General features: G+C 40.9%; 1 protein-coding gene across 8 annotated transcripts in view; it reads left to right on the forward strand.

Annotated features, from left to right (window-relative positions):
• akt3a (v-akt murine thymoma viral oncogene homolog 3a) overlaps nucleotides 1–12,540 on the forward strand; it is a 55,531-nt gene that overhangs the window by 12,506 nt on the left and 30,485 nt on the right. The window contains exon 3 of one of the 8 annotated variants that reach the window (XM_067610508.1): nucleotides 816–921. The exons of the other annotated variants lie outside the window; for them this stretch is intronic. The gene's annotated coding sequence lies outside the window, so the exon portion shown is untranslated. The remainder of the gene's footprint in view (nucleotides 1–815; nucleotides 922–12,540) is intronic. 8 annotated transcript variants of the gene reach the window in all.

The following is a 12,540-nucleotide window of genomic DNA, read 5'->3' on the forward strand; positions in this document are numbered from 1 at the left end:
CAATGTGGGTTTAAGCTGAAACCAGATTCTATGTTTAAGTGTGCTAGACACACAGATTAGACCAAAAGGGTAGTGTGTAGTGTAACATCTTGAGGTATTGTGGGCTTGTTCGAGTAGGCTTTGGGCTGATTAGAGGAGGCAGGTTAGAGTGGGGGTTGGTTTGGCTGATTTAGGCCAACAGATTAGTGCCTAGTGGCTAACGGCTAATATAAGTGCTGGCTGGCAGGAGAAGGACCCCGGAGTTTGTGTGACCGTTTGGCCTTCTATTGCCACATACACTTTTCTCTAGCCGTCCAATAAAATATTGACCCATAACTTTTCCTATAGCTACATTTTACTAAAACATTGTTTTTGAAAGCTATGAAAGAAAAGTGTATTTTTGGGAAATGCTGTTCAGAGTTCCAAACTTCTATTTCTCTATTTCTCTTCCGTTTCAGGCAGCATAGATCATCAAATGTACACGCACTTGGCTCCCTATTAAATAATAAAAAAGCAGAATCTGACAGTTTGTTTTAGAAATTTCAAGCTGTTAAGCAGACATCAGTTTTTGCTTGCCAAAGTTGACAGAAAGGTTGCAATGCCACTAATTGTTTATAATATAATGATGATGATTAAATTTTAACACATATGTCAGTAACACTATTCTCCAGATATAAAGTTTGATGTTTAGTTATTCTGTTTATGATTCTGAGATATTGACTGATTATTGTTTTTCCACACTTGATTTCTCTTGTTGAACTGTTACCTGAGCAGATAATTGTACAACAAAAGTGAGTTTCATGTGTTTTTTTCCTATGTCTTTGTCATTGGCACAGAAAAAGTGGTTGTAAACAGGGTCAACCACACCACACATAATGGTTGAAAGTGGTCTACATCTGGTTGCCAAGGACAACTGAACAACCATCGCTGCCCTGAAACATGGTACTTCCTTGATGCCCTTTCTCCTCTTCATTGTGCTGCTGCAGCACAAAGCTCTGTGTTACTTAATTTATAAAATGGAACAACAGTTCTAGAAAGCAACCTCTGTTACAGAAACTTATGCGGAGAGCATGAAGGCAGCAGCAGCAGCACTGATTTTATTTAGTGTTTCTGAATCAATTACCCAGTCTGATTGATGTCAGATAGGACGCAGTCATCACTAATGTACTGTAAAGCAGTGTCACTTACTGAAGTTTACAGTTGGCCCACTCCTTCCCTTGCTTATCTGTTGAGCATAGATGAGCAGAGATTTGGGCATCCATTAACCACAGTTATGAGATCATTTTGGTTGTGTGTGTGTGTGTGAAACAGTAGAATGCCTGTACTGCTGTGGTTGTCTGAGAAAAACCTCTTGGTCAAAAAACAATGACAGTTTACTGTTTGATCTGACACTGGTGGCAATCCAAAATCTGCTATACTGGAAATAAATGTGAACCCAGCTGCCTAATTTAATCTTCTACATTACTTCTAATTAAGGCCTGACCGATGCTGGAGTTTTGGGGCCGATGCCGATACTGATATTAGGGAGTAAAAAAAAAAAATCAATATATTGGCCGATATACATAGGATATATATGTAAACACACATTTTTTGCAATGATCCTTTTGATGTGGTTATCAAACATTTGTGACAAAGATACGTAATGGAGGCAAGATATTTTACAGTTTAACAAAACTTTATTGTATAAAATGACATTGGTGCACTGAAACAGTAAACTTCACTGTGAACTTAATAATTATAAATAACTATAAATAAAAAAACACATAGAACAGAAAAGACATATGTATGTATATATTAAACTTGAATTAACAAAAAGGATCAAATATACATAAAATGATGCCTATATAAATTTAAAAAATAAAAAAATATATTGGCGCATATTGGACAACATATACGTTAAAACAGATATATCTGTGATGATCAGTATATCGGTCAGGCTCTACTTCCAACACAGCTACTGTCTTAATCCAACTGATACATCACATTAATACAGTTGTGGAAGGTGTAAAACATTCATTTCAATGGTCACTAGATTTCAATGACAGTGTTATTATGAATGATGTTATACTTTAAATATTAAAGTATAAATATTAGATCTAAATATCAGAGCTTCTCTACATGTTTTGGGCAGCAGTGTCCCAGGTAAGTTTGGAGCCCTGCAGAGTTGATGAGTGTAGTTGAATTAATGGGTTAGCAGCAGGTTAATATGTTGGCTAATGTAGAGTGCCAGTGTAGCCATTATATTAATGCCACACCGGCACAGACTTTGTGATATAGTAGTAATTTCTTGTAGGTTTTTGAGTATACTACATATGGCCTATTGAAACAACATGTGGTCATTTTGGTCACAGGGGTATATAAATGGCTACTGTAGGCTGCACTTGGTGGGTTTGGTTTGAGTTTGCTCCTGTTGTCTTGTAACAGTTGGCTGTTATATCTGACTTCATAGTTGAGCTGCATGCTGATGTCACAGTGGCCAGGTTAAAGGGACAGTCAGTCTATTTATATCTTCCAACCTGTAATCTGTCTCTGACAGGATTAACTAAGCCACTAGCTTCAGCCTGCTGTGCCACACAGACACACTGAAAATGTGAGCCATAAATACACGTATTCACTAAGATGAACAGTGAGAACAGTGTGTACAGTACATGCAGCGCACAAGTGCATAAAATGCGATATACATTAGGATATTCTAGGAAAGGAAGGACAAATATGTGCCTGATTTTAAGCAGCCAGAAAATGTGACACCATGTAACGACGTCAAGTGCCTTTTTTTTCTATTTGTGTACATGTTTGCTTGCGTGCACGACTTTTGTGTGCACGCATGTTTCACAGAGTCTCAGTTAGTTAGCCCGATAAAAACCGAGAGGAAGAAGAGACCAAACAGTGACAGAATTTTTTATCCTCCCTCAGCCTCCTCCGTCTCTGGTTGCCAATCTCCAGTCATTAATTAGCTCTCCATGATAAAATTCCCCGTTCCCACTCTGACACTAGTGTAGAGCAGCGGACGGCAGTGGTAATCATGTCAGCGAGGCTTGGCTCAATGTTCTGAAGGGGCTAAATGTCCCCCATATGGTCCACTGGCTGGGGCCCGCTCCTCACCAAGCTCTCATTAAACTAGTGCTTAATATACGAAGGTAAAGAGGGACACACACACACTAATGCATACACTCAGCTGTAAGAAACAAATCAAGACATCTGACAGGGGATTGGACACAAAGGGACAGGAGGACAAGGAGGTGGTGTTTGTTTCTGTGTTTGTGTGTACGTGTGGTTTGTGTGTGTATGTGTTTTCAGAGACTGATGCTGTACAATTGTTGACTTGCCATCTGTCATCAAGAAAAGAGTTCTATCTTTGCATGCGTGTGTGTGTGTGTGTGTGCATACAGAGGAAAGATGAGACGGAAAAAAGAAAGAAAGAAACAGTGAGTGAGGTGCAGATGTCTCATAGCATAGCGGCTGGAACATGAGGTTCAACGGCAGGCTGCTGCATGAGAGGAGGTGGAGGGGGAGAACAGAGAAGAAAAGAGGACGAACATCTGCCATATTCAGATATTGCTCAGTGGTTTGAGTGTTTCTACACAATATCTCGAGTTTGAATAGACCTGGGAAACGGCCTGCTCATTAAGTATCTTGCAGGGCGAGGCAGGCAAATTCAGAGAGCACCAATGTTATTGAGGATTTCACATACATTATATTCTTCAGTATATCTCACCAATGATGCAGAGGCAGAGATTTTTGTTTCTTTTCTTTTAAGGAGGTAGCAGTGTAACTACTTATCATCAAGTTTTTAGCGTATTGTCAAAATCAGTTTCAGTATTAAAAAATGAAAATTCCCTTGTAAAGATCTATATTTTTAATAAAATAATTTAGAAACGCCTAGCATCTGAGTGCTCTTGATAGAGCTGCAATGTTTAGTCAATTAATCGATTAGTGTATTGACAGAATATTAATCATCAACTATTTGGATAATCGAATAATTGTTTAAGTCAGTTTTTTAAGCAAAAACAAAAAAAAATGAACCAATGACAAAATCTATGGCTCTAAGAAATTAGAACAGGCATTTACATTATGTTTGAACATTTCATAGACAAAACAATAAATTGATTAATCCAGAAAATAATTGGCAGATTAATCAATAATAAGAATAATTGTTTGTTGCAGCCCGAGTTCTTGAGCAAGACACAGAGTCCTTAAGTCCAGTGGAGCGGGTCTATAGCTAACCCTGATCATCTTGTCACACAGTCGTCAATTAGTTCTCACATTACTGTCATAGCATAATGAGTTTCAAATACTGAATTTAGTCTGACTGACTTGTGTTTTCAACCCCTGATGTAAACTATAGCTTTGTTTGTGACTTATTGCTGTATAAAAAGCAACTTGCATATTTGAAAATAATACAGATGCTCTAAGTTAAGCTAAGTATTTATATACAGTAAGTGTATATTTTTGTATTTAGTGGTTAAAACATAGGTGACATAGATGGTCATCTTTGTTTCTTTTGAATGGTCTCAGCCTCAAGTGCCTGATGTCGGCCAGCTGAGGTGGACATGTTGTCAAAAACAGCCTCTTAGACAGACAGACAGACATCACAACATGACAAACACCAGCTCTCAGGGAAGGACAGAGAAGTGTTTGTCTGAGACGGACTGATATATAGAGGCTGTCTGTCACCTCAGAGTGTGACAGACAGACTATTGCAATCACACTGTGATCTCGTTAGTCCAAACTCACTCTTATATAGTTCATGACGTTACACTGCTTAATGCATCTTGTAAACAAAAGTCACATGGGCTTACAAATAGCTCTTTTATTGGATGTTGATTTGGTAAACTTTCTTTGTCAGACATCAGGGATTTTTAGCAGCAGATGAGCCAAAACTAAATTCCAGTCTCTGTAACTTAGGCGTGTTTGTTACGCATGATGGAGCATGACTGATTACGAGAAAATCAGTTGAGGCTGTGTTTTCCCCTTGTTTCATTTTGTTACGTCAGGTTTTACAAGCATGATTAACTGCGGCCTATCACATGTCTCCTTATATCCATAAAACTGCGATTCATCCGGATATAACCATGTTATACCTCTGTTACCTTTCACTAACAGCTTGAAATCACTTAAAATGAAGAACAGATAGAGGTATCACACTGTGGTTACTTGGAGGCATCGCTCTCACCTGTCCACAAAAAAAACAAAAAATGAAGGAGGAGTTTGAGTCAACCAAAACTCCACATTGTCACAATGTGAATGCTCCCTGACGGACAGATGGGCATACACTCGGGCAGGTGGAGAGACAGACAGACAGACAGGTAGCCAGGCAGGACAGAGGGGAGAGCAGAGAGCAGCAGTTAGTGAGGTGGAGAGCACTTACTGTCGGCCCTTCAGTACAACACATGAATGGAACCTTTAGAGGGAGGCACGGCTGGACTGGTGTGCGTGTTCGCGTGTGTGTGTTCGTGTGTGTATATGTGTGTAGGGTGTTTTGGGCGGGGGGTGTACTTGACAGTACTTGGGGTATGGTACTTAAGTGTTTACTCTTGCCTGCTGGGCTGGGCTTTTTGTACTCTAGTGTGTATGCGTGTGTGTGTGTTTGTGTTGACAAAGTATAGTGTGCATATGTATGTGTATAAGTTTACAGGCAGACAGGGAGACATACAGCACAATGCTTCACTGCTTTAGGAAAGGAGGGGGCCTTCACAAAAGAGCAGGGGGTCTTACGTTGCGCACACACACACACGCATGCACGCGTAACGCCAGCTGCCGCCCACAGCCCCAGCCCAGCATTTCTGAATAAATAATACAGAGCCAACCACTCTGGAATAATAGCGACTTACACACACACACACACACACACACACACACTTACATGCACAAAGCTTTGCACCTGTTCACCACTGCTCAACTGGACAGGGTTGGGCTGGTTAAGGTCCCACCCAGCCTGTTTTAAACACGCACACACACATACACACACGCATGTGCACACACTCCTTGTCTGTTGTAGGCAACAGTTGGACAGCTGTGTCTGTCTCCTGATCCTCCCCATCTTATTCTGATCGACAGCTTTTCTCATTGACTGATTGGTCCAGCTGCCTTACTCTGTTCCTGTGATTGGATGGTTTTTCCATCCAATGAGGGAGCGAAACAGGATAAGAATTTGAATATGAATGTGAGATTTAAATGTTGAACTTCAGAGAAACCCACTCCTCTGTGCCATCACGAAACCACTATATGAATATAAGAATAGAGTTTTTCATGACTGGTCAGGTGTTGTTATTTTTAACATCATGATTATGATATTTATGGGAGTCGACATCTCCATTCACAAATATTCACCAACTAACAACAGGTGACCGTTATTATTACAGTCAAACAAAGTTGCACAAATTGCTCTGTTTAAAAGGACTGTAAATATGACACTATCACAGGCCCTACTGTATTTTATAGATGTATTGTTGATGTTAATATAATTCCAACTAATAGGTATATTTAAAAAATAATATACTGTTTTTTTTAAATAGATAAATTCTATTTTATGTGAATGTCAATGATGTAAAATAAATTAGGAAATCAATGATGCCGACACACAGTGCCGTCCAAAGGAGAGAACAGAGAGAGGTAATATAGCAGCAATCAGTGCAATTTGATTAACTCGCTCATTGGCTGTGTGTGCCTTTCCTAATCACATTGGATATACTGCATTCTGAACACAAGCAGCATGGCATTCCTAATTTTATTGGCTTTTTGAATACAGGGGCTTTTTTGTACCGGTTTGCGTGGATTGTATTTTTACCTTCCTGACATGCTTTAAGACATCCAAACAGATCAGTCTTTTCAATGGTAGTCGTTTGTGTATTTGTGTGTGTGTGTGTGTGTGTGTTTGTGTCTTGATGGACATGTGAAGTGTAGAGGATATGGACCGTCTCACTGAGCTGTTTGTAATATCCTTTAGGGTTTACTATGATCTAGACAAGAACCTGAGTTTTCTCTGTCTGGTTAATAATCATAACATATAAGCGTTCTACTGTATAGCTACAGTATGTGCTGAACTTCCTGACCTGTAGCATATGACGTCTATGCATTCATGCGTTTGTAAGATACTGAATCTGATAGCCAGTCTTGTTCCTCTTTCACCGTGTTACCATATATAACGGAACCTTGACTTCCTTAGTGACATTTCTTTTTCATACATTTTCAGCTTAATTTTCCTGTGGTTGAAACTGTCTCTGACAGCTCTGCTCTCAGACTGTGACAAACTAACTATGAATCTAAATGATATAAACCGCTCAGTGTATAGTGGGTGATGGGTGAAAATGGGCTGTTCTCCTGGGAAAACCAAAGCCACCAGTAATATGTGAGGATAAGAGTTGACTGAAGGCTGACCCGGCCTTATGTACAGTACAGGAGGTCATACTGGACCCAGGTGTGTCTTCTGCCACTAATGGTTCCGCTTCAAAGGACCAGCTTCTCCAAACAGAAGAACACAGAGCAGGAAATCACAAGCAGGGCAGAGGGGCTGTAACGAAATCCTTTGAATTGTATTATTAAGAAGGAAAACTTGACTTTAAATTGTACAGTTTCTAAAATCCAACAGCCTCCTTGGATATTTTATTCTTTGGTGTTACATGTCAAACCTTTTTGTGTTGTTGGGTGTTGAAACAAGGTCTCAGTCTGCTTCAGGGAGCAATATTATTATAAAAGATGTGAAAGGTGACAGAATTTTTCTTGTTTATACAATTTTAGCACAAAACTTATATATATATTGGTGTTACAACAAAACAAGTCTACAAAATAATTCTCTGTAGGGCAGGCTAAAATTTTACATTTTCCGGTCACATGATGGTCATGTTCTCTGGTATTTCGTTTTGTGAAAGATGTGTTTGTATTAATAAATATTGATTGTACTAGACTCCCCACAGTATAACTACCATATATAGACATTCTTAGATTAAGTGATATACTCTTAGGTGGATAGGCATGGAGCTGATGGCTGGCCAACTTTGTCTCTCAGACCCAGTTATTGATGTGATTGAGGGGATCTACCAGTTGATCCAAGACCAGTACTTCTGTTCTACATGTCACTATGACTCTATGTACAGTATGTCCACCTTCAGCACTTCCTGATGTGTTTATATCCCTCACAGCTGTGCACTGGTATTTGTGATAGATAATTGTAATGACATACTTAGAGGTAAAAGTGTTCTCCATTTGCTAATAATATCACACAAACCGCAGGACTTGCTGGATGTTGACCTTGAATTTAATATGTTGAAAATAAGGTAAAGTTAACTATATTTTAATGTTACAGAAAACAAAAATGAAGACAAGATAATTATCTTTTGTTGTAATGATATGCAACATTTAAAGACACAGAAGAAGTAGTTACAGTAATGTATCAAGACAGTAAGACAGTAAGCTCGGAGTCGCTGTAGCTAAGTGACCTTCACCCACCCACTTTGTGTACGTGTGTGTCTACATATGTGTGTGTGGGTGGGTGGGGGATAGAGAAAGGAGGAGGGGGTAGCTGGGTAGCCACAGCCTCCTGTCTGGCACAGGTGGTGTTGAGCAACAGCCCTCCAGCTAAGATGCTAATATGCTAACACCGCACTAATCCTAGGGTGCTTTAGGAAGCAACGGTCCCTGCCTACCCACCAACAACACACATGAACAAACACTCATGTACAATACACAGTCACACACATATACGCTCAGAGATTTAAGCTCACCGAATGCCTGCATGCACAAATACATACACTTATACCAATTGACACATACACACATGGCCCCCATCATATATATATATATATATATATATATATATATATACGCTGTATACTGTATACACATACAAGAGTGCTGTTAGGGAGATTAGGATGAGAGGCGTCTTGGCTGCAGTGCGTCTGTCAGTCACTCTCCAGCTCTGTATCAGCATCACAGCGGTGGCCATCATGCTCCAGGGAGCCACCACCATCTACTGGACTGCAGTGGTACTGCAGGAGAGGAGATGAGGAAAAAAAGAAAATGTTAAAAAATTATGTAGAAATTAAGGAACTATACAAGAGAAAAGGGTTAATTTAGAAAAAATCATTTTTTCCATGAGCTGTAATGTCATGTTCACAGTATTGTTTCACAACTTTGAAACCAGGAATATGTTGCAAGTGTGTGTGTGTGTGCACTTGCATGCGTGGGTGTGTGTGCGCATGCTTCCTTCTGTACCAGCTGGGGGAGCAGAGGGGCACCAGGGCAGCCTGTGTGTATGTGTGTGTGTGTATGTGTGTGTGTGTGTGTGTGTGCATCCAGCACAGCATACCAGGAGGTCCTGGCAGTGTGCAGCTGGCTGGGTAAAATCTCCTAGTGGCCCCCAAGGGATGGCCACACTCCCATGGGTTTCCACTCAATCTGGCTGCCCTGTGACTGCCCTGCTCTGTCCCAGCTCTCTGTCACTGTCTCACTGTCATAGCCTTAACCGCACACATTGAGGCCCTGATCTCTCTCTCTGTCTTTCAGTCTAAAGCTTTCTCTCTCTCCCTCTCTCTCTATGTCAGCCCTTATTTTCCCCCATCCTTCATTTTAACATCTTCTTCGCCTCTAGGCTGCTCTTGCCTGCGTGTCGTTTCAATCCACATATTGAGCCACAGGCTTGTACAATTGTTCCAGCACTAAACCTTAAAACCCAGCTGCAGCCCCAGCTTCAAATTGAATTTAGTTCTTTGATTCTTCAAAATTCCCCCCCCCCCCCCCCATTCTAGTGTAGTCTGATCATTACAAAATACAGTTAGCACACGGCACCTCTTTTCTGTCAGTGTCAGTAATGGTGACTGTATTTAAAGCACTCATGCACATACACTAACACCAGTCCAGCCCCAATGTGGTAATGAGACTAATACACTGTAATTGGATTGGCTTTGAAGAGCCTGGATTCGTCTTAAGATGTCTGAGCAGACTGGAGTTAGAACTGCTGGGGTCGGGGTCACGCACACGCATCCACAGTGAAATAGACTATACAGATGGTACAAAAAGTCATTTTCTCTCTCAGCACTGTAAGAGTGACTGTAAGTGTCCTGTGCAGCTGTTCAGCAGGCATTCTTGCTTGCTTCTTGCACTTAAAGACAGACTCTCAGACCGATGTCTTCTCCAAGGGTCTTATCACACAATTCCCCACTTTGTTATCCCCAGTGCCCTCTCCGCTGCGCACAGCCACGTCCCCTTTCCCCCACTTCCTTTGCCCTTAAGTTACCTGCCTGATGTTTATCCTGTCTCTCTCCCTCCTCCTCCTCCTCCTCCTCCTCACTATGTATTACTGCTTGTACTCAGCTGCTCATGCTCACATACACAATCTCATGAAAGCCCTCTCCACACTGTTGTGTCTGGAAGGGTCTTGACATTCATCAATAAGGAGATCAGTTCAGACCCACCCATCAGTTTGACTGGTGCAACCCTCCATACAGCTACACTTTGTAGAGATTTACATTTCATTGAACTCTCCCTACAGAGGTTTTATTACATTTACTGAGATACTTGTAGCTTATTTACCCCATTTGAAACATAGAGTACATATGACAAAGTTTAGACACCTTAATGCAGTTTAAACACGATAAGCCTGAAATTAATCTTTCTGGCCAATAAAATGTTAATATCAATTTTCCAAAGCCTAAGGTGAATTCTTCAAATTGCTTGTTTTTGTCCAAGCAACTGTCAAAAATCCCAAGATATCCGGTTTACAATGATGAGAGAGAAAAGCAGCCAGTCATCGCATTTCAGATGCTGCAACCAGTAAATGTTGGCATTTTGCTTGCTAAATGACTTAAATGATGAATTAAAACTCTTGTTGATTCCTTATCTGTCCATCAACCAATCAGTTCATTGAATCTTATCAGCACTGAAACATGATGTAGTCAGGTATCCAGTCAGCACATGTACAACCTGCCTGTCACTCAGTTAGTTAAGGAATAAGTCAACCTCTAGACATTATTAGTTAACTTTTCCTTTAGTCGGTCAGCTGTTCACTCTGGCAACCAGCCAGCCGGTTACTCAGTCACTTGGTCAGTAAACTTTTTATATATTCTGTCCTGATACACTCAAACCTTCTGTGTTGCTGCTCTGAACACTAAACGTGTGTGTACGCATATAATACGCGAGTGTGTGTGTGTGTGTGTTGTTATGTGGCCAGACGACACATTCCTCTCCCTGCTGGTGAGCTGCTGTGTATGTGCTGGAACGTGGCAGAACCTCCCCTCCACCCTCTCCACCCGCCTCCTCCTACCTCGATACACCACCACCCGCCACCCCTCCAGCTCCCAGAGTGCCAGTCACACAGCCCCGTCTCTGCGCCATCTGCATATCGGCTTCAGCCTCGGCCAAAGCATTAAATTAAATCCCTGTTTGGGTTGATTAACAAATGGCTGGTGAGCTCACATAGTTATGGAGTTATTTATTTAATTGTCATCAAGGTTTTCCCTGATTTTTCGTCTCTCTCATTCTGTGCGGTAATGTGGAATTCGGCAGAGCAGGGGAGCAGAGGTGCGCGGGTGTCCTGAAGGAGTGAGTGTGAGACAGAGAGATCGAGCGAGACTGGAGAGTTTGTGCAAGTTTGTGTGCCTCATTTCTGTTTTGCTGGCTGAAGTTCAGCCATACCATTTGTACCTGTCTCCTATTTTTCATTTCTGCATTTCTCCCTCCCCCCCCCCCTCTGTCCTGAAATGAATAGTTAATCAGTCCACTAATTGAGTGACAGTTAGTCAGTGCGTTGTTGTAATTGTCCAATCAGAAAGCTTGGAATGGACACAGTCACAGCTGATTCATCTGTGCCTCTAACTGCAAAACCAAAAGCTGCAACTGGAGGATGTGCCAACAAGATTTATTAATCCTAGAAATTCTAAAATGACTTTTAAAAAGTCCAATTTAGTTTTTAATCCTTAGTTACGGGCTCAAAAAGGCTGAAAGTAATAGGTCTTGAGGGGCAGACAAGTGGGGGAAAGTTTGCCACACTTACCCCATCTGTTTTTGTTTACAACAGTCCCTTGTTAGTCAAACATTTGACTAAGACAAATACAGTGGATGTGGTTGTTTGTATGTATTTTAGACCTTTCTGAATCAGAGTTACAATGCTATTTAGGCTTATCATTTCCAACCAAGAAAAGGAAAGAGGAACAGGAAAAATTAAGAAAAATATCCTGTACATCCAATTAAGACATCAAATTAGCTGGAGGACTCGCACTTTAGAACTGTTCTGTGTTTTGAACAAATTTAAGTCAGGAATTTAAATAGACTACAAAAATGTTTATCTTATCTTCTGAAACATTCTCTGTTCCTTAGATCTTTCAGATCACCCACATTCTCCTGTATTACTGATATCCTGTAGTTCTAAAAAGAAACAAGAGACTCCTGTTGTCTTAAGCACTGTATAGTGTAGTATTTACTAATTGGCCTTAAGGGAAAAGTAAAGTTGTGCAGAAACCTAAATGAGACTGAAGTGAGGAGTCCGAGAGAGATGGTGTGGGAAGGAGACCGGCTGTTCTGTTTTCTCCAGCAGTCCAAACTAGAGATATGTGGCTCCCCAGACAAGCT

The sequence above is a fragment of the Thunnus thynnus genome, chromosome 14, assembly GCF_963924715.1.
Source record: "Thunnus thynnus chromosome 14, fThuThy2.1, whole genome shotgun sequence".
In the NCBI taxonomy this organism is placed as follows: domain Eukaryota; kingdom Metazoa; phylum Chordata; class Actinopteri; order Scombriformes; family Scombridae; genus Thunnus; species Thunnus thynnus.